Source organism: Papio anubis, chromosome 10 (genome assembly GCF_008728515.1).
Source record: "Papio anubis isolate 15944 chromosome 10, Panubis1.0, whole genome shotgun sequence".
NCBI lineage: Eukaryota > Metazoa > Chordata > Mammalia > Primates > Cercopithecidae > Papio > Papio anubis.
Genome location: NC_044985.1, coordinates 103,812,141 through 103,834,604, shown reverse-complemented (window position 1 = coordinate 103,834,604; position 22,464 = coordinate 103,812,141). Strand labels below are relative to the sequence as shown.

The 22,464-nt window shown below is 41.3% G+C and overlaps 1 long non-coding RNA gene across 2 annotated transcripts in view; it reads right to left on the bottom strand.

Moving 5' to 3' along the window:
- Positions 1 to 2,819: 2,819 nt before the first annotated feature.
- Positions 2,820 to 22,464, bottom strand: part of LOC116269192 — an 80,819-nt gene continuing 61,174 nt past the window's right edge. For both annotated transcript variants that reach the window (XR_004176643.1, XR_004176642.1), the window contains exons 2-4: positions 17,539 to 17,656; positions 9,233 to 9,269; positions 2,820 to 6,240 (exon numbers count right to left, since the gene is read on the bottom strand). This is a non-coding gene — a long non-coding RNA (uncharacterized LOC116269192). The remainder of the gene's footprint in view (positions 6,241 to 9,232; positions 9,270 to 17,538; positions 17,657 to 22,464) is intronic.

Below are 22,464 nucleotides of genomic sequence, written 5' to 3'. Positions count from 1 at the left end.
ATCTTTAGATCACAGGACAGTTTGCAGGGCCCATTGGCTCAGATTTTTTTCAGACTTAGATCAAAACCAGAAGACAAACCTTAAGAGGCCTGCTAGTCACCATTAGCCATTAACTAGCCATCTGACCTTCTGAGCAATCACTTAACCTCTCCAGGGTAGGGTCTCTTTGTGTGTAAAGTGACAGTTAAGATGGATGTGGTGAAAAGAGTTTTGGATTGGGACTGAGCATGATCCTGGCCCTACCAAATTCCTGTGTGATCTTGCACAGGTACCTCATCATTCTCAGCTTCAATTTCCAATCAGTGGATGCAAGGCTGGATAGGATATCCTCTCAGATTCTTCCTTGTTCAGATGGTCATTATTCTTTTCATGTATGTCCTCAACCCTAAAGCAAGTGAGCCCAAGACTTCCAAAATTGGAGGTAATTCTTATGCCAACAACTTTCTTACGGAAAGTTTTAGGTGAAAGAGAACCAGCTTGTAAAACAGATGACTGAGCATTTCTCAAAATAAACATTTGCCAAAGCTAAGTTAGACAGGGAATTGCCTGGAGTTATGAGCTTCAAATACGACATTAAAAGTCTTAATGGAGTTGGAGATTCATTTGGAGATTTAGTATTTATTATTATCCCCCACTGATTCTATTTTCCACTCCAGATTCAATGCAAATGCTATTTTTACCAGCATATTCATTACATTCATTGAATGGCATGAACGCCTCTTGTCGAATTACACAGAAATATCCTGAAGTTGCTTTTAGAAATTGCTATTTTTATTCTGTAGGGTTAATTGAACCTGCTGCTATATATCTAATTTATGCAAAACACAAAGACAGCAAGTTGCTAAACAATAGTGTATTTGGTGCATAATATTAGGAATCAGTCCCTCTAATGTTATGAAATATAGGCTAACAAAATGATCTTTCTCCCCTAAATGGAATAGCTGAACTTTATTTATAGTTGTATATTATATCTATTTAGATCTATGTGATAAATACGGTGAGATGCAGCAATTTTCTCTACTAGCATTGACAGATAAAGTTACTTAAGTCAATATTTTGGTAATTTAAGCATTGATAACAAGCTCTTGAATATATTAATGATGATCCCTTTCACTACACATCATTATCTGGATCAATTTGTCTATCCCCTCTTTATATAGATTTAACTGGCTCGACTTCCATTCACAGATGTAAAGTATCATCAGTACACATTACTTTTTAGTACGCCTTCCCTCAAATATTGATTTTTAATTTTTTTGTCAAATAGAATGTGTGCTCTCATTTTTTGCCACCAGGATACACACATATACATACTTATACATCGTGATGAAAGCCATCACGTTCTATATAATCTCCCTAAAATGTAGGCACTCTTATGCATGACCATTGGTTATTTTTTCAAGTTATTTCTGTTTCAAGAAACAGAAGCGGATTCTGACCTGTTTAAGGAAAGGTGGGAAAGAAAAGATGTTTATTGGAAGGATCCCAGGTTATCAGCCAGAATCAAAGGAGAATTGAATAAGCAGGACTCAGAAAGCACAGGCGCCTCAAGGGGCTCTGCTGGCCCCCAGCAGGAGATACATAACTCAGAAGTGCTCAGTATTTACTGTGTAACTGGCACTGCTATACACATTTTAAAGGTGTTTTCTCATTTAGTCCTCAAATCAATGTCACGAGGTAGGTATCACTATCTCCATTTGACAGATGAGAAAACTGGGGAAAGGGAAATCAGTAACTTGCTCCAAGTTACAGAGTTGATGAGTGTTGGGAGCCAAGACTCCAAGCAACCTTCTTTTTAGAGCACAGACTCCATGCTGCCTTCTTTTTAGAGTGTAGCTACAAAGTGACGGTTGCATCTGCTGCCATTCTCCTGGTGTCACCGCTTCAGATTTCAGATTCGTAGGCAGGAGTGGGCAGGAGACCCTCCCTCAACAGGGAGGAAGAGCCGTACCGTACAACCACTGCCTATGGAATCAATCCCCCTGTGTCACAAGCTTTGCATAAATTAGATATATAGCAGCAGGTTCAATTAACTCTACAGAATAAAAACAGCAATATCTAAAAGCAAGTTCAGGATATTTCTGTGTAATTCTACAAGATGCCTTCATGCCATTCAATGAATGTAATCAATATGCTGATAAAAATCCCCCTGTGTCTCTTCCCAGAGAAAGAGAAGTCCTTGTAAGCCAGGCAGCCCAAACAAATGGCATCTATTGCATCATCTCAGTGGGAAAACACTGAGCCTGGCCTCCAAACACCCGGGTTCTGGTCCATGCCCTGGTGCAAATAATGTAACTTTGGAAAAGCTTAATCAATCAGGGTGTCAGTTACTCCATTTGTAAAGTTAGGCAACTGGGTTAAGCTTACCATATTATTTCCACCTCTAATATTCCACTGTATTTAATAAAAACATGAGCTTTGTATTCTTAGGAGGCATCTCCTTCAGCTGCCATGCACTTGGAAATTCTAATCTACACAGTTTCCTCCCCTCCAAAGCAAATCTCCAAAGTCTTTAAGAAGTCGGTCACAAGAGGCTAGGCAAGGTGGCTCATGCCTGTAATCCCAGCATTTGGGGAGGCCAAGGCAGGTGGATCACCTGAGGTCACGAGTTCAAGACCAGCCTGACCAATATGGTGAAATCCCGTCTCTACTAAAAATACAAAAATTAGCTGGATGCAGTGGCAGGTGCCTGTAATCCCAGCTACTCAGGAGGCTGAGACAGGAGAATCACTTGAACCCGGGAGGCAGACGTTGCAGTGAGCTGAGATCACACCACTACACTCCAGCCTGGGCCACAGAGCAAGACTCCATCTGAAGGAAAAAAAAAAAAAAGGAAAAAAGAAACTGGTCACAAGAGCCTCTCGCCTTGGGTGAAACTCCTCTGCTTTCTTTATTCATCAAGGCCAGAAGTGCTGCGTGGAGTTTGTAACAACAGGAAGTCATCCTAGAAAGCCATTCCCAGTGTGCCATCTAGCCCTCCCTCCACAGGCAGAGATGTCCTCGCAGGATTCTGGCCTGAACGTGAATAAAACACAGATTTTATTACCTCTTGTCTGTGTCTAGTAGCCCCACGTAACCTGAAATCAGTCTCTCCTTGACCATTTTTCTATATCTTACCAGAAAGGGAATGGTCAAAGGTCAAGGGGTCAGAGACTTAAAGGCAGCTGACCGGAAAGTTTAGTAGGACTGTGCAGCTGAGCTGTTAAAGGCTTTGGATTGAAGGCTTGAACACCTGAATGCAAGTGTTTGCCCTAATTCCCAATCTTTCTAATTCCACGTAACCAATTAAATTACCAAATACAATGCCACTCTAAATATGCAATGATTCATCATTTCCAAATACGAGATTTTTATTCTGACTTGTACATTTTTAAGAATTGTGGTGTTCGTAGGCAGAACAGTGGCTACCAAAAATATCAGGTCCTAATCCCTGAAAACTGTAAAAATGTTGCCTTACATGGCAAAGATTTCACAGATGTGATTAAGTCAACGATCGTGAGATCCATGTGGTTTTCTGAATTATCCAAGTGAAACCTAAGTGCCATCACAAGTGTCTTCAGAAAAGGGAGGCAGACAGAGATTTGGTACACATGGAGAAAGCGATGTGAAGGAGGAGGAGAGAGAGACTTGAAGATGCTTGCCTTAAAGATTGGAGTGATATAACCACAAGCCAAGGAATGCCAGCAGCCCCCAAAAACTGAAGAAGCAAGGAATGTCTTCTCCTCTAGAGCCTCTGGAGAGAGCACAGCTCTGCCAGCATCTTGGTTTCAGTCCAGCCACAGTGCTTTTGAACTTCTGGCCTCCAGAACTTGGAGAGAATAAATTTCTGTTGTTTTAAGCCATCAAGGTTGTAGTAATTTGTTACGGTAGACTTCAGAAACTAATAAGCAGTACATTAGATTATTGTTCGAAAGCTTTTCACCTCATCCCCTGCCCCCCATAGACCCTGCCCACCGATGCAGAACTTGGCCATGAGACTGACTGTCATCTCAAGGCAAATGGAAACTGTGTCTCTGTCCCTTCACTTTGGACTCACCCCCATCGCTTGCTAGCCAATGGCATGTTAGTGAATAGGACACAGGCAAAGGCTGGAGCTGTAAGCTGTGCTTGCCTAGTTGGGCTTTATCTTACATGCATCTTACACAGTTGGACTTCATCTTACATGCTTCTGCCATTGCCAGGGAAGAAAATGCATGGGCAGCTTGCTTGTTTCAGAAGAATCAGGGCACCTCACACCACCTTGAACAGAGTCCACAGCCTGGAGCCTGGCCCAGAATGCCTAGACCAGCCCAGGGCAACCCCAGGAGGCCTGCACACACACACACACGAGTGATAAATGCATGCCTGTTGCTTATACTACTGAGATTTTACAGCTGCTTGTTATGGTTGGAATATGGTTGAACATGGTGGAGATACGGTTGAAATCATTAGATCTAGTTATAATATTTTATTTACTTATACACATATACTTTAAGATTTATAAAAAATCATACAACACTGTCTTTTCAATTCTCACACTTCATCAAACAATTGTATTAAAATGTTCACAAACAATTCAGATAGCAGTGTGTTTATATTACATAGTTTTCCAGAGCACACCATCTTCACTCCCATCTAGGTTGTGTATGAAATTGAACTGGTAAGTGTTGCACTGGATATTTTATCCCAATGCACAAGTACCCAGTCTCATAACTGTAGAACAGGATGTGTTATCATTCATCAAAATTCCTATAATGTAATATCTATTGCTTTTTCAAGTGGTCTTTAAAAGGCTGGTTGATAATGGCATCCAATGCTTGTAATTATGAGGCCATCACCTCAGGATTAATTAATAAATTGCACTAAATTTTTTGCCTCCTTCTTTTTTAACCTCTGAGTTAGGTGATTACCTAGCATTCATCAAAATCATTTCAAGATAATGTGTCTTTTTCAAACTGTTCTCTACCAGTCAGTGACATGATCTTTTTTCAATTACTTGGTGAGTTTGTCACAAAGTTCAGTTGAGGATTCATAGCAATGGTTCATATGGTCAACTGCTTTTTAAAATATGCAGAAGTAAGATATTTTAGTTGCTGTGTGTTAAGATTAGTAAGGCTTTCTGTTCACATTTACTATCCATTCAGCTTTCTCATTGTGCCAGGCGTTAGAGTGGCCATAGCCATTTTAGAAATCAAGCTAAAAGGAAGTTGAGTTGGGGCACATTTCGTTTGAGTTCAGTGGGTGTATTTTGGTGGTTCACAGTCACTTCTGTGCATAGTGAAGTTACTGTTGACTGTCCTGGTGTAGGAACACCCCTACCACCCACTGTGCCCACTTATCTGGCACTAGGACCAGGTCCAAAGGCCATATCAAAATACTCAGAGATCTTACGGCACCCGGGAGGGAAGTATGTGGGTATTAGAGAAGAAACATTATTTGAAATGTATGGAACCAGAAGCCAGTCTGTGAAACATTCTTCCAATCATCAGAGATTTACAATTGTAAGATTTGGTTCTTATTAATGCCTAATAAGAACAGAAGTTCTCTCTTACTAAGGAAATACACTCAATAATGTAGCATATATAATTATAAATGCACCATTGATTTTTTTCTTTTTGATGGGAAACATGTGAAATAAATTTATCAGAATTACTGGATCTACTGGAAAAAAACCCATATCAGCACCACAAACTGAGTACATCGTCTGTAACAGCTCAATTACAAATGAAACTTGCTAGCGGTTTTCTCAAATCCGACAGCCAACCTGAATGTAAATGACATTACCAAGAACAAATTGTGAAGTTCAAAGGAACTTTACTCAACTATTTATAATGTTTTTAAGTTCCAACAAACTGAATTATCTTTATGTTCTTGTTATGGAAAACAATATTATAAAATCATTGACATATGAAAACATGCTTTTGCTTCTAGATTTTGTGGTGCTTGTGATATTGATCAGCTTGTTAAAAATAGATTGCTTCCTTTATCATTCTAAATAACTGTTCACCTTTGGACAAATTTTGTATTCTTTTTCTTCAAATGCATCCATGAAATTTGATTCCCAAAGGTATATTAAACTTAGAGTGATCATCACAACGGGGTTTGAGTCTGAACGCAGCTCTCGGCTCCACCCAGTCCTTGGTGCTCTTGGCAGGGGCACACTCTGCTGTGTGTATCACAGATGTGCTTCACCCACCAACTCTCCTTTCTTTCCTTTTACTCAAATGCATCAAAGACCCAGTAGCTTCACAATGAAAGTGTCTAAAGCAGAGAGGGGGTAGAAGAGGAGGAAGGAAAGATTTATTAAGCTCTACTATCAGGGTTCAAATCCTGACTCTTCAATTTTCTAGCTATGTAATTGTGGGTAAATTACTTAATCTCCGGGAATGATTGTAGTACCTCCATCAAGAGGCCTTTGTATTAAGTGAGTTAATTTGTGTAGAGGGTTTAAATCAATACCTAGTACGTGGTGATAAACTCCCACTCAAGGTTAGCTCTTATTATTGTTATAGTTATTCCCACCTGCCAGGCCCTGTGTTCAGTGCTAGCATAAGGAGCCTTATCATTTCCATGTTGCAAAAGAAGATGTAGGTTTCACAGAGTTTCACCATTTGTTCAAAATTATATCACATAGCTAATATGAATTAAAGAGGGAAAATTCTGATCCATGAACATCCATCTGACTCCACCCTCCCTGTTTCCATTATACCAAAGACCTCAAAAATTGATTTTGTTTTCACGTCACAGAAATGAAAAAGATGGATTACGTTGGGGCTAAAAAAAAAATTGTTGACATAATTGCTATGAGGAAAATAATAATTGATGGTTGGGCTGCAGAAAGGCTTATTTGTTGTAAATAAACAGAATATCAAAAAATGTTAAAGAAAATTTCAGTATATGCAATACTTGTTATTTCAAACCATTTACAAATCTAAAGCTATTTAATTTAGAAACATAAAAGCACATTTTCTATGAATTGGTTTGCTCTTAAAATTAGTCTGTTAGATTAAATGCAAAAGCATTTTTATTCAGACAATTCCAACAAATTTTCCAATTGTGCTACCTCTGAGTTGTTTTTTATTTTTGTTACAAATGGAGCTATAAGCTGCAGAACTTTAGGGAATCCAGCAATGCTCCTTTTTTTTGGCCAATGTATAAGGAGACAAACAGTTGAGAACAGAAGAACACAACCACACTAATAAAATAAAGAGCTATTATGTTATGTGGAGTAGGTTTTCTTTACAGTGAGGGGTAGAGACAAAAAGCACTCATTTTCAGAAAAAGAATTCAGAGGAAAAAAGGAAAAGCCCCCTTTCCTTCCAGGCTCCCCAATGGGCTGAACACAATAGTCAAGTTATTTGTGCTTTTGGTGATTTTTTTAAAAAGAATTTTTTAGTCTCTACACAAAATCCTGAAATCCTTACCCATTCTTGAAACCCTTACTGGTAAATATTATCATCATAGACATATACTACTCTCCCATAGTAAAGAGATTTGTCAACCCACAAACCTGGACCAGAGGCTACACCTGATGTCTCACAGGGAGCATCCTGTCCCTGGGTGGATTTCTTTTGGCCTACACAGGATGCTAATACTTTCTTGAATGTACGGCCAATATTAAAATCGAGATATTTCACATTAAGGTCTGGAATGTTAGCTTTTCTTTAAAAACTAGAACTTCTGTAACATGTCTTACCCCACAGCAAAAATCAGCATGCACTGAAGGATAGCTGTGCTGCTTACACAAAGCACACATGTCACAGGCTGCCACAAACCCCACCGCTCCCTCATCGCTCCCTGACAGTGAAGCCAAGCCAAGCATTAGCTGTTACTTATCATCATTCTTGAGTTCCTTTACTTCTTCTACTATGGTAACAGTTCTTGAATATTTGGTCTCAGGATCTCTTTATATTCTTCAAAATTATTAAGCACCCAAAAAGTTTCTGTTTGTGTGTATCTACATTCACTATATTAAAAATTAAAACTGAGAAAATGTTAAAATGTAAACACATTTCATGTTAAAGGCAATAAATATTTTCTAGGAAAAATTACTATTTTCAAAAACAAAAGATTATGAGAAGAAATACATTGTTTTCTATTTGGGAAAGTCCCTTTTAATGTCTAGCTTGGTCGAATGAGCTGGATTGTTGTATCTGTTTCTGCATTCAATCTGCTATGATATGTTGTTTTGGTCCAAACATAAAGAAAACCTGGCCTCAAACAGTTGTATGAGGATAAGCAGTGAAAAAAAAAAAAATGGAGAAATGTTTTAATAGCCTTTTCAGATAATTATAGGTATTTTTCTTTGATATTACATTGAAACTCAGTTAGTGATAACTTAAATGTTGGTTGCAATGTGGAATCTGAAACCATATCAAGTAATTCATTATACTCTGTTACATTAAAATCCACTGCTAGTTTACACTTTGAATGGATCTTCTATCAGTGAGGCCAGTCAATTCTTGTTTCTAATGCAGATTCCTCTGGGAGCATTAAGTGTTAGTAATCTTTTCTGAAAGTATTAAATTATAACAATTACTAGCTCAGCTAGTTGTACCAAAGTAATGTAACTGTTCCAATCAGAGTAATAAAAAAGGAAAGAATGAATTGCAGCACTGGCTATTGGAGAAAAAAATCAAGAAAGAAAACTACGACAATGCTAGGTGTTTTTATATCCTATCTTAGTTAACCTTCTCAACCCTCAGTGAGGTAGGTCTTACTAGCCCTCCTCTACAGGTAAGGACACTGAAGATGAGACAGAATAACTGACTCACCCAAGTCTATAGATTATAAAGCCCACCCTATCTCCTGTAGACAAGGGGTTGGCAAACTATAACCCACAAGCCAAATCCCCAGTGCACTGCCTGCTTTTGTAAATAAAGTTTTATTGGATCCCAGCCATGCCCATTTTTGTACTTACTACCTGTGACTACTTTCATGGTACAACAGCCTGAGAGATTGTGAAAGAGACCATATGGTCTGCAAAGCTGGAAATATTTACTATCTAGACCTTTGCAGAAACAGTTTGCTAATAGCTCTAGAGCAGTGTTTTCAGCAGTTGTGCTGTTGTGATTTTTATTGTTATGATTTCTTTTTAACTTGGTCTTGTGGACTCTATTTCTTGAGCATGACCGCAAGCCAAGATAGCCACTCTGTAGGTGAGCTGATAGGGGAAAGTTACATTCGGGTGTCGGATGAGACACAATGAGGAAGCGAACAAACATTAATAAAACAAAAGAAATTTATTACTCACAAGTCTCAGAGAGGTTATAGGTGCCCACAGTGGGAGTCTGGAGGCAGCAGGGAATTCAACCAGTAGGGATAAGTGGAGGAAAAAAGAGAAGACAGAGGGGGAGAGAGGGGAGGGGGAGGGAGGGAAGAGGAAGAGAAAGAAAATCTGTGAAATTATCCCTTTATTGAGCTCCACGGGTATTATTATCCTTAAGGCTTTCCTGTGAGGCTCATTGATTAGCTAATTTACAGAAAACCTCTGTGAAGGCAGGGAACTTATTTACATAAACCCGGTGGTGTGGACCATTAGGTTTTAGTGTGGTGTAGTAGTCCATTCTCATGCTGCTAATAAAGACATACCTGAGACTGGGTAATTTATAAAGGAAAGAGGTTTAATTTACTCAGAGTTCCGCAGGGCTGGGGAGGCCTCAGGAAACTTACAATCATGTGGAAGGGGAAGCAAACATGTCCTTCTTCACTTGACAGCAGCAAGGAAAAGTGCCAAGCAAAAGGGGGGAAAGCCCCTTATAAAACCATCAGATATCACGAGAACTCACTCACCATCACAAGAACAGCAGCATGAGGGTAACCGCCCCCATGATTCAGTTACCCCCACTGGGTCCCTCCCATGACACTTGGGGATTATGAGAACTACAATTTAAGATGAGATTTGGGTGGGGACACAGCCAAACCATATCATGCGGTCAGCAGCTGTGGGATGTGTTAGGTTTCGGAGAGGTGAGACAAGGGACAAGTGGGCCGTATCACAAACAGGAAGAAGGGATGTTTTAACTAGGCCAAGGATGATAACTTACATCAAGCCTGTGTAACTAAATAACTTCTGTCAGTCCTAAAAATGGATACCAAGGCAGCAATAATATTAAACAAATGTATGCCAGCAATTTTCTCAGATAAAACTCTTATCAGGATGCTCAACACACACAATAGATAAATAGCCAAATATTGGTAGCACTGTATTTTATAAATTCAAATGTATATAACATTTACTTATTGGTAATTCAATCAACATTTTGGAAAGGTAGCTTTGAGTAACACAACATTTTAAAATTAGGAGTTTATAGAGCTTAATAGCAGTCTCATATCAGCATTGATGTATAGTTAATACTTCTATTTAGCTTATTTTCAGGATATCTTAAACGGACCCAGAAGCTTGAAGAAGACTGCTAGTAAACATTTGCTTTCCAAGTTAAATCTCCAACAATATCGCCATTTCTACTTACAGCCATAAAATTCAGACATGAAGATAATTAACAAGTAATAAGTATTTATTGAATGAGCAGATGGAAGAATTATCACAATGTGATACAATTATGATTTCACTATTATTGCACAACACACTTTTAATTCAATGAGCATCACTGCTTGCTCACAATGAACTTGGGTGCCACACCTAAGTGTGGATAAGATTTATAGGTCCCTGTCTTCAGGGAGTTTAGAATCTAGTAAAAGATGCAGATGTGCCAGGGCTTGCTGGGGTCTAACCGAGCAAGGAGCACACATGCTACAATCATGCACTTGTTTCTACAACTTTGTATGAACAAAAATTTAAACCTGAGCACTCACAAAATGATGTCAAGGGAGGAGCTAGAGAAATGGCAGATAAGACACTAAAGATGAGAAAAGAGAGATGAGAAGACATCAAAGATATACGCTTTTCACTTTGCATTTTTTTCCTTTGGCCTGAAGAGAAATGGAAAGGTTATCATCAGCAAATGCCTAGTATATAGCACATTGTTCTGGATTATTCTTGTATATTGTCATATTTAACTTCATAACAACCCTTTGAAATAGGAATTCATTTTGCTATTATATAAACTCAAAGACTGAAACTTGGGTCACTAATAAATTGAAGGACCAGAATTCAAAGCACATCTTAAAAAAAAAAAAACTATACAATCTAGGTTTTCTCCATTACCATATATGGTGTGCTCACCAGGGCTTTAAGATGCACAGGCTTAAGTTAGATAATAAGCCATTTGGGAAGTACACAACTCTGCCTGAACTAATTTAGATAAGTCACTGGGAAAAATTCATCTAGTCATACCCAGTTCAGTTCTGACTCTCCAGTAAACCAATGTCTACGTATTCCTCCTCACCCTAGAGGGGAATAAAAGAAAGAAGGAAGGCAAGAGAGAGGCGCTGTTCTTGCACTTGCCCCAATAGAAAGACCAGCAAGTATAAAATCTTACCATGCATAAGCAATGGTAATATTTTAACATTTAAAATGAGCTCTTCTTTTCTCCCTTTCTGAGTACACTACTTTTGCCCTCATCCAACTTTGCAACCAGATTCTAATCTGCAAAGGGGATAATCCAAATTTGTTCATGAAAAAATGCATAGAGCTATGCGAAATACCTTTTGCCACTGAAAAATAATATTCTGCAGCAAGCTAATGTCTTTGATGATACCAATCCTGCTTCCTGCCTCTAACATTCAAGAGTTAATTCAGGACAATGCAATTCATTGAGTTATCTCAAGGTATAGAGTCATCACCTATGGTTGTGTATGTTGTACACGGCAAAAAGGTAACACCTCTGATTGGGTGACATTCACATTGTGGATCTCATAGCTTCACTTACCTATTATAAAAATGTCTGGTGTTAGCAATCAAGTGTCTTGTAATAGCATAATCATTACAGTAGTCTCCTTATCTAGTTTTGCCTTCTGCAGTTTCAGTTACCAGAGGTCAAACAGTCTTAAAATAGGTGAGTACAGTAAGGTATTATGAGAAAGACCACATTCACATACCTTGTATTATAGTACATTATTATAATTGTTCTGAGCCGATTTATAAATTAAATTTTATCATAGGTATGTATATATAGGGAAAAACATGATATATCCAGAGTTGGTACTATCTGCAGTTTTAGACATCCACTGGGGGTCTGGGAATGTTTCCCCCATGGGTAAGGGGAGATTACTACTCTATATGAGAATTTCTGAAGATGGGAAAGAAAGCCTCTTGGCAGAGGACCACTTTTGTTAATTTTCACAAAGGTGCTAAATGGGCTAGTAGCATTCACATGTATAGAACATTCTATTTCTTTCTATGCGTCTTGGGCTTTGTATTAATTAGCTATGACTGCAATGATGCTAAGTAACAAACAACTCCAAAAAATTCAGTGATTAATGGCAGAGCTGCTGTTGTAGGTCACTGAATTTTAAAAGAGAGAGAGAGAGAAAGAGAGAGAGAGAGGGAGGGTGGGAGAGACAGAGGGAGGAAGGAAGGGAGGGAGGGACAGAGGAAGGAAGGAAGGAAGGAAGGAAAGAAGGAAGGAAGGAAGGGAGGAAGGAGGGAGGGAGGGAGGGAGGGGGAGGGAGGGAGGGAGGAAGGAAGGAAGGAAGAAGGAAGGATTTATTTATTTTTCATAGGTCTGCAGGTTTGCTGTGGTCTGCTGGACTCAGCTGGATTTGGACTCACTCACTAGCAAGGTTTAGTTCTGCTCCATGGCCACTCATTCTGAGATCCAGGCAACATGAGCTACAGCTACCTGGAGTGTGCTCATCTCATGGCAGACAGCAGGGGCTCAAGAAGTTAAGCCAAACCACATAAGCGCAGCTAAAACCTTTGTTCATGTCACGTTCTCTTACCTTCCACTCACCAAAACAAGTCTCATGGCCAAGTACATCAGAGGGGTAGTAGGCAAGTATATGACTCCCATGGAGGTAGAGGAGGGAGAGTTAATCCGGCCACAGATCTACTCTATTGTACTCTATGGTAGTAGGAAGATATGTTGTAACAAAAGCCCAAATCTGTTACAGCCCAAGGAATATTAGAAACTATCTCCATATTGAGAGAAGTCATTTCCTATATGCCACTGCTTTTTGCACACTGGGTCTTATATACTGTTTTAAAATAGATCAGTCTGCTTATTTTTCACCTTTTTATATATTACTGTGATAGCTGATGAGTCAGCAGACAGCTTATGAAGGACCAGACAGTAAGCGTTTTTGGCTCTGTAAGCTATATGGTCTCTGTCGCAGCCCCTTGACTCTGCCATTGTAGTGCAAAAGCAGCCATAGGCAACACTTAAACAAGTGGACATAACTGTGTTCTAATAATACTTTATTTATGAAAACAGATGGTGGGCCTGATTTGGTCCAGCGTCATAGCTTACCAGTCTTATAATAGATTAAACGATAAAGGATATATGTATCTCTTGCTTTCACCACCTATTGCTTCATAACATACATACACCCCAAGTCCTAGTGGCTTAAAGCAATTATTTTATTATCTCATGATTCAGTGCATTGACTGGGCTCAGCTGGGTGACTTTTCTGCTCTATGTGATGTTTTCTGCATCTGAAGGAATGTAGGGTATCAACAGGGCTTAAACATTCAAGAAGGCTCATTCACCTGTCTGGCGCCTTGGCAGGGGTGAGTGATAGGTTGGACTCAGCAGGAACACAAACAGCTAAGTCCCAGCTGCTGTGCCTCACTTCTCAGTTATGACATAGCCACCTATAATTCCCCAGGGTGAAAGGTGGGAAACTACCTGGCCTCTTTAAAGCTTAGGCCCAGAACTGTCCTTTCTGCCTGTTTCAGGAAAACTCACAAGCTATGTTTTTCCTCTGCTCTCACACCATCACAACAACAATCAACCTAGAAGACTTCTGTGAACAGATGGGTGGGGGTTTCTCCCCACCACCAAGCAAGCCACTAGTTCTGCAGCACAGAGCAGCTGGGTGTCTTCCAATTCAGTTCCAATATTATCCACCTGGAAAGAGTGTCAGACCCCACAGGCTGAGGGCTCAGGCCCCAAGATGCCCTCCCCATAAGACACTAGTCACAAGTCCAGGCCTCTAGAACTTCTGACCAGCCTGATTCAAGTTGAGGTTCCCAAAACCCCCTCTTTTATTCAATTAATTTGCTGGAATGGCTCACAGAACTCAGAGAGGCACTTACCGATATTTACTCATTTATTATAAAGGATATGATAAATATTACAGATAAAGAGATGTGTAGGGTGGCATATGAGGGAAAGGGTGCTGAGCTTCCATGCTCTCCATGGGTGTGCCACCCTCCAGGAACCCGCCAGGTGTTCAGCTATCCAGAAGCTCCCCAAACCCTGTCCTCTGGGGTTTCTATGGAAGCTTCATGATGTCAGCATTCCTTCCCACACAGTATGAGGCAGTGTGGGACCCTCTCTGGAATGAGGGTCTCGACTCACAATCAGAAAGGCGAGGGAAGATTAGATTCTGTTTCCTGAGGCCTCCGCCTGATGCCTAACACACCCAATGTTGTAACAAAAGACTGTGACAAGGGCTGTGGGAGTTATGAACCAGGAACTGTAGATGAAAATCAAAATAATAATTTTATATATTAAAAAATAACACCACACTGCCACATCCTACTGCTAAAGCACCTCGTCTTTCATCTGTCATCGGTGACCCATCTCGTCTGTGCTCTACACTGGCCTGTGTCGGAACGTCAACTTTCTTACTTCTGGACCTTCAAATGTGGTGAAATTCCTTTCAATGCTATACCTTCATACTGCAGAGCAGTTTTCTTATCCTCTGACAAAACAGCCAAACACCCTACTCCAAGGACTTCCCTGCCCAGAAAACTGGGGCCTTAGTCCAGACACAGATGATCTTAATTAAGGTAATTTAGCATAAAAGGCAGGGATTGTCTATGCCTTGAGACACTCTGGGCATCCCCTAAATGAACTGATTGTAAGTGGGCCTCCTCTACCCAACATCAGGCTCCACGTGCCATGGAGAAGCCCACACAGCAGAGCTTGGAAGTAGCAGGGGGTGCCAGGGGTAAGCAAATCCCTGAGGCCTGGGCACAATTTTAAATCCAATTCTGTTCTGATCAATATAACACCCACAAGGGACAACCGAAGGAACCCTTTGCTCTTAAACCTGAAAACTCCTTGAAAATCATCATTGTAGATTTTATAATGGAGCTATCACCCTTCTAAGGCCACATGCAATTCTGATCATGCACTAACCAAAATGATAAACTTCAACACTGGGCTTCTGCCTGCTTCCATCAGTCCAGCCATTCTTGAGGTGTCTCAGTCATCATCATCTGCCTCTGCCCAAGACCTACCCTAAGTCATACCAACAAATGATCATGTTGACTTTTGCCTCAAGCCACACCATCTATGCACATTCACTTTCTTGATCACCACTTCCTTCTATCCTGACCTGTCTGCACCTGTGATCTTCATCCTAGTCTCTACCCCAAGACTCACCCTCTAGCTCAAGATGGGAAGCTGGAGAAGGCAATAAAAGAAACATGAGATTATCACAGATACTTTTTCCAGCTCCACACCTAGAATCATGCAAAGAAGATGACCCAGAAGAGAAGTCAATCATCAGGCTTTAAGTGTGAATGTCCCAGAATATTCCACTGTACTTCCATTGAGTGAAATGGGGGCTGCCCACTCCATCCCATATTGCATGGAAGGCCTGAGGGATGGTGAGTCCGTACAGACCCCTTCCAGATCATGTACCTTTAGTCCAGCCACTGTGCACCTGCACTGTATTCCATGCATTGCGTACCTGCCAGACCATAAATCTGAGCTGTCAACACCCCAACAGAGCTCACAGCAGACATCCTGGAACTGATTCCCCCTAATCCCTTTCTGATCTGCTGTTTGTCTGGCAACTGACTCTTGGTTCTATCTCCCATTTATAGTCCTGCTGGCTTGACAGATGAGTGTATTCTCCCGATCTCTCAACTCCCTGTCAAAGGCACTGGCTTGGTCTTACTCACCAGTTCTCATGTTTTTTATTTTCAGAATAAACCCACCCACACACTCAAAGTGCCTGTGAGGACCCCACTGAACTCCAGTCACATCTACTGGGGCCTCTATGGGGTCGGGGTAGGGATTGACAGAAGTCAAGTCTTTTTATCCTGAGGACATGGTCCAAATCAGGGACTCACGGAAGACTGTTGAATAACTGAGTGATACATAAGGACCTTGACCTCATAAGCAATTGTCCTTCCAATCAGAGAAAACTGGCCCACAATGAGCTATTTCTGAATGAGTTTGCATAAAGTGCTGGTGAAAAGTGATACCCAGAGGAAGACTAGCCAGACTGAACTACTTAAGGAAACAAAGCATCTTTGAGAAATAAAATTAATTAACTGCTTCCAAAGGGAGCAGAAAATAGGAGGCGGGGAGGGGCCAGGAAATTTTATATAAATTTCCAAAAGACTAGGGACTTGAAAGTAAACTAAGGGAATTTCAAGCTCTAAATTAAAAAATGCCTTCCAACATCATGGCTTAGCAGTATGTGATAGGCACTCAAAATTGGGATTTGGTTATGTACAAAGCAAAGCTCTGACCAAGGAAAACAATAAATTAAATGCATAAATCGAGAGGATTTGGGCTTTTTAAAAGTTACTGCACAATACTCTCTGAGGGTGATTTCAGACTAGACCTTGACAGGGTGAGATTGTGAATATAAAAGTGAGCTTTTGTCAATCAGAAGGCACTTCTGCAGAAATAAGTTTCTAGAGAATAACCAAAGGGGATTTCAAAGATCTAGTTTACATTCTTTGTGTCTTCAGGCCCATTTCCTTAGGATTTAAGAAACCATAAGGATTTTGAGATCGTGAAACAGTCATATGAAACACTGCTTACTATGAGTCTTACTGTATATGGTGCCCCAGTCAGGGACATTGTATTTCTGTCTGTACTTTGACCAAATTCCTTTGCCCACCAGCCTCCATTCCTCCAATCTTTGCAAAGTTTGCCAGCTTGCTAGTGAAGAGGAAATAGTAGTTATATCCCATCTGTCTTCCATGACTCTCAGGAGCAAATCAGAAAGGGGTGGGGACCTGCTGATAGATGACAGGGTTCTGGAGCCAAGATACACCCACCCTGGGAAGGAAACATTCCATAAGGTCACATAAAAAAAATTCTGTAAGGTCACATAAACTCCAGGAAAGGGGTTATTTTGCCAATATCTGCACTAAAAGAAGATTCTATTAAAATTAATAACTTTTCTTTATCAAGCACTGTGTGAGGAACTTTATATATATAATCGTAATGTTGCCATTTGATCATAAAGATAATTCAACCTCACAATTTGACTCCAGCAGTATGTTGATCCTGCTATATCCAAGAATTTAGCAGTCAACACACCAGAATAACTGTCATCTCCTTGATATGAGAGGTGTGTGCGTGTGTGTGTGCACATGCATGGACATTTTCCCTGTGTTTCTCTTCCTCTTTGCACCTGTGTGTGATGTGTTTCTTTCCCTGTCTCCCTCACTCTTTGTGTGGCTGCCCCTGTAAATTTCCCACTTTCCCTGAGTCTAGTCTATGCCTTTGTCTATGTATTTACCTCTCTGTCTTTGTGTACGTGTGTTTGTGCATGTATTCCTTTACGTTTCTCTGCTTCCTTATCCAGGGAAGGACAACAACGTGAGAGGCAGTGGTCTCTTCCTGTCTTCCTTCTTGTGCTGAAAGTCAACAGAGAAGAGAATCAGTCCTCGGGATCCCACTGAGCCTTTCTTAGAATATCCACCACCACCCCTTCCTTTGCTCCCTGTTTCTGCAGGCTCCCTTCTCCCAGCAAACTACCAACTCAGTTCCACACTCGTGTGCATGCATATGCATTCATACATACAGGGCTGCATTTATTCCTGACTTTCTATCCTTCATGCGATAAATAATTATTAACACTTATTAAAAGCTACTATGATCTGAAAGTTTGTGTCCCCCCAAAATTCATATGTTGAAATGTAATTCTCAACACAATAGTATGAAGAGATGTGGCCTTTAGCAAGTGATTTAGGTGAATGGGATTCATGATTAGGCATTAAGAGAGGCCCAAGGGAGCTTGTTTGCCCTTGGGCCACCAAGAGACACAGCTAGAAGGCACCATCTATGAGGAAAAGGCCCTCACATGACGTCAAATCTACCTGCTCTTTGACTGTGGTCTTCCAAGACCCCAGAACTGTGAGTAATAAACTTCTGTTGTTTATAAATTATCGATTATTTTGTTTCAACAATCAGAACGGGCTAAGACGAAAGTTAACTACATACCAAGCACTCTTTGAAACACCTAATATTTACCCATTACAACTCTTTATAAGGGTACTATTATTATCTCTACACTCCAGATGAGGAAACTGAGGCATGGACAATTTAAGTAACTTGCCAAAATTCATACAATAGCAGGAGAAAAGCTGACATTCAAACTCCACAGTCTATGCCATAAACCACTACACCATATTGCCTGTACCTTACAGTCAATGATGAGCAGATATTAGTAGGGAAAGCGATGTACCCTCTTTATTCTCTAATGAGCTCCCAGAACTCCGTATGTAACAAGCTTCTCTCAGGATCACACACTTTTAGTACGCTGAGCAGCGCAGAAAATTTGGGGTCATTATGAAGGGGGACTAACTTCTTTGAATACTGGGGGAAAAATCACATTTCCCCTGACTTTGTATTTAGAGAATAATCAAGAAAATGTTCCCCTTGCTCTCTCACTGAATACAATGTACCTTTATCAAACCAGAAAAGAATGTACCTCCAGCTGGAAGTTTCTCACAAAGCCTGTCGAGATGAAAGGTACAGTAATAGATACACAAAGCAGTTGCCTTTTATCTGTGACGAGCTGGTTTCATATAATTCTTTCATAAAAGTGAAAAAGAAGACATTGTGTTTATGTGGAGCATACATTTGTCTGCATCACAAAAAAGAGGAGTGTGACCATCTCCTGGGACAGCCTAAATCCTTGACCGTTTGCATTTGGTCTGGCCCAGGTGCCCCATGAATAGTGGAAAACCTGCTTTTTCAGCATGTGAAGTGGCCCATTTAGGCTCAAAGTCACTGCATTTGTTACCTGTCCTAAACAGGAGCCCAACCCATACTTTCTGCTCAGCTAAAGAAAGAGAACATTAAAAATTTAGTAAACAGGACAATTGATGGTACCTGGCTTTGTGTCAAGCAAAAGCCAGTCTCTGCAGTGAAAAGTCCCGACCTTGAAAAGCTGGTTAAAATGGATGATGCGTGGGCTGCTGGCTGGAGAGCCAGCGGGAAGTAGGTCAGTGAAGCTATAGGCTGGCTTCTGTCACTCCCAGCCTGAGCTTGTGCAACTCAAACGGGAAAAAAATGTTCTCAGACAGAAGAGGAGACTGTGTGTGGTTCTGGGCAGCGTGTAGTATTGACAAAACCATCACCACCGAATGAAATCATCGAGGAGAAGCTGTCAGCCCCTGCCACATCCAGGAGCTATTTCTGCTCCTTTAATTAATTAAGGGTTGCCTTGTTTTAGTTTTTATTAACCACAGAAACAAACTTTGTTGTCCACTTTCTCTAGGCCCCACCACGCTGCCACCTCTTACAGGTTGTCCACCAAGCATTTAATGGCCCTTGCTGGGCTGATAGACAGGAGGGACTAATGAGGAAGCCCAAATTGCAAAGGGACTTTGGACAGAGGGCGGAAGCTCTCTGTGATGGAAGTCAAGCCCTGGACCATCCTTTCACCCACCCACCCTCCTCACTCTCCAAGGAGCTGTAATGCCTTGCTCAAAAGCAAAGCTTCTGGAACCTCCTGGGCTCACTTAGCTGTGTGATTTTGGGTCCACTCCTAACTTTCCGTGTCTCCATTTCCTCACCTGTGAGATGGGAGTAAAGAATGTACCCTCATAGAGTCACTGTGTGGAACATTCATGAGAGCCCCAGGATGAAGCAGATGGTGCACTCAAAGTGGGATAACCCAAGGAGGGTTTCATAAAAGAACTATTGACAAAGGAGTGTGCAGAGTGCAGAAAAAGCACAAGGGAGGGTGCAGCACCCTGAGGCTAGTAAAGTGGGAGCCATTATCAGTCCTGAAGGGGCACCTGGAAGAGTGTAGGTATCCACATCCAAAGAAAGTAAGAGCTCCATGATGCAAGCTATGACCTTCGATGCAGGCATGCAGCCAGCTGGTAGCAACCTGACAGCAAGGGAGGCTTATGAATAAATGCATCAACCACATTCTTCTCCTTCCCTTGGGGTCTCCATACGTCCCTTCAGCTGAAACCAAAAGAACCCAACAGACAAGGCAGCCCCTTAATGCATTCCATATGGGGCACCCAGCAGCAAATGGATCTGCAGGGGCAAATGGGAGATGCTGAGCACCAAGAATTCGATGAGGCAAGGTAGTAGACTGCTTAGTGCAGTGCCTGGAACATGCTTTCAGTGCATACTAACAGCTTCATATGTGTTAACAGGCAGGGATGCCACACAGATGAGGCACCCTAGGGAAAGAAAACTGTGGGCCAGGAAAAGACCACTCAGCCTCACCCTTTCCTGGTTCTGAAGTTTCTGCCTCTGCAGGAGGATCTAGAACCTCAGGGTCATTGCCCTGCCATGGACACTGGGATCTTAGGCAAGTCCCTTCCCCACTCTGGCCTTTGTTTTCTTGTCTGTTATATTAAGATGTTAGGGGATAAGATGAGTTTAGGTATTTTCCAGTCTAATGTGCTGTGATTCAAGCACATACCCACAATTTAAGCAATTTATAACCAGTCAATCCTAATTGTATTTGTTTTGGGACACAAGACGAATTGCAGGACTTGAGCAACACAATGGGAACTGTAGGTGCTCTGCACATAAGGTTGTGATGCCTGATGCAGTCACTGCCCCTTCCCCATCCTGTTCCAGGGACTCTCCCAGGTTTCTGCCAGCCTCACAGTTTCACACTCACTTCCTAAGAGGAAGCAAAATCCTAAAGTGAAGCGAAGTTGCTTGGCCTGAGCCCCTCCAACATTCCTTGACCCCTCTCCCCTGTTGAGCTCACCTACTCTCAGCATCCACCCAACCAGTATTTTTTTTAATTGCCAAAAGATACCTTTAGTAACACTTTACACATAGCTAGTATGTGTAATATAGGGAAGAGTTAAGATGCCTGGTTCTAGCTAAATTAGAGTCAGACCCACTGGGCTAGCACCTTAGCCAATACTGCTGCTAAAGTCCCTCAGTGGAAGCCAAGGGCTTCATGTTCCTCACGACATTCTTGGTCCCTCTGGAGAGTCTCCCCTCCCCTCCTGTGTGTTCCAAACTAGAGGACCTCAACTAGTCAATTGCTGTCTACAAGGAGATTTTGCAGCCTACACAATAGTAATGGAATCTTACCATCGCAGAGTGCTCAGCTGATTATACAGCCCTTTCACACACATTATTCCATCCCCAGAACAACCCTGTACTTCCCCAACTTCACACCAAAGTAAGCAGCACAGTCAGGCCCGGAACTCATTTTTTTTTTTTTAACTCCAAGTTCACTATTACCACACCAACAGCTAACCAGAGACCGCAAGCTAAAGACCAGCATATTTTGTTGTGGTGTCCTAAATGATTTTTAAAATTATTATTTGCATTAGTGCCACCATCTTCTTTTCTTAACGCTATCTAAAATCCTTCCCTCTCGTGCATTGTCTGCTTCCTCTCCTAAGCTCCCCAAGATGAAGGACTGCCTGTCTCACACACGATATTACCTCCCAATGCCTAACCCAATGTTTGACACTCAAAATGCATGCAGTAAGTGCTTATCCACTGAATGAAACACAGAATCCCACACTCCTGTTCTTTTAGGTCATTTACCCTCACTAGGTTGCAAGGCTTCCAAAACTAAAAATAACCACGTTTGACTCAGCAGTGGGTGAATGTCCAGATTACTTTTAGTTTCTGGGTTAAGGAGGAAAACTGGGCCAGACCCAGACAGAACAAACTACCTGGTGGTGCATCCTTGCTCGGGGAATGCTAAAGACCCTTGTGTAACAAATATTGATGAAGGCTGATTCTACTTTTCTTTTTCCCAGGAGTCCCAACCTAAACATCCTACAATTTCTAGAAGTGTATGATTCTCTCCCACAAGACCATGAGCTATTTGGGAAGAAGAATTCTGCCTGGCTGCTGTTTTTTTTTCCCCCCCGCAGAAATGAGAAGTGGATCAGGCAAGGCCCTGCATAACAGTTTGATGAATGCTTGAGATTGGCCAGCAACGCAAGCCTCAGCACCAGAGTGTGGAATCGTAGAACGTTAGAACAGGAAAGGATTTCAGCAACATCTCAAACTTCTCTGTACAATACATTCGCCAGTAGCTACATGTGGCCGTTTAAGAGTAAACCAAAATTAACTGAAATTAAATGAAGTTGAAAGTTTTCAGACATACTAGCCACTTTTCTAGGACTCAAAAGCCACTGTCTAGAGGCTACCGCATGGCAAGGCACAGATATGAGATGAGAACATTTCCATCATGACAGAAAGTCCCTTTGGA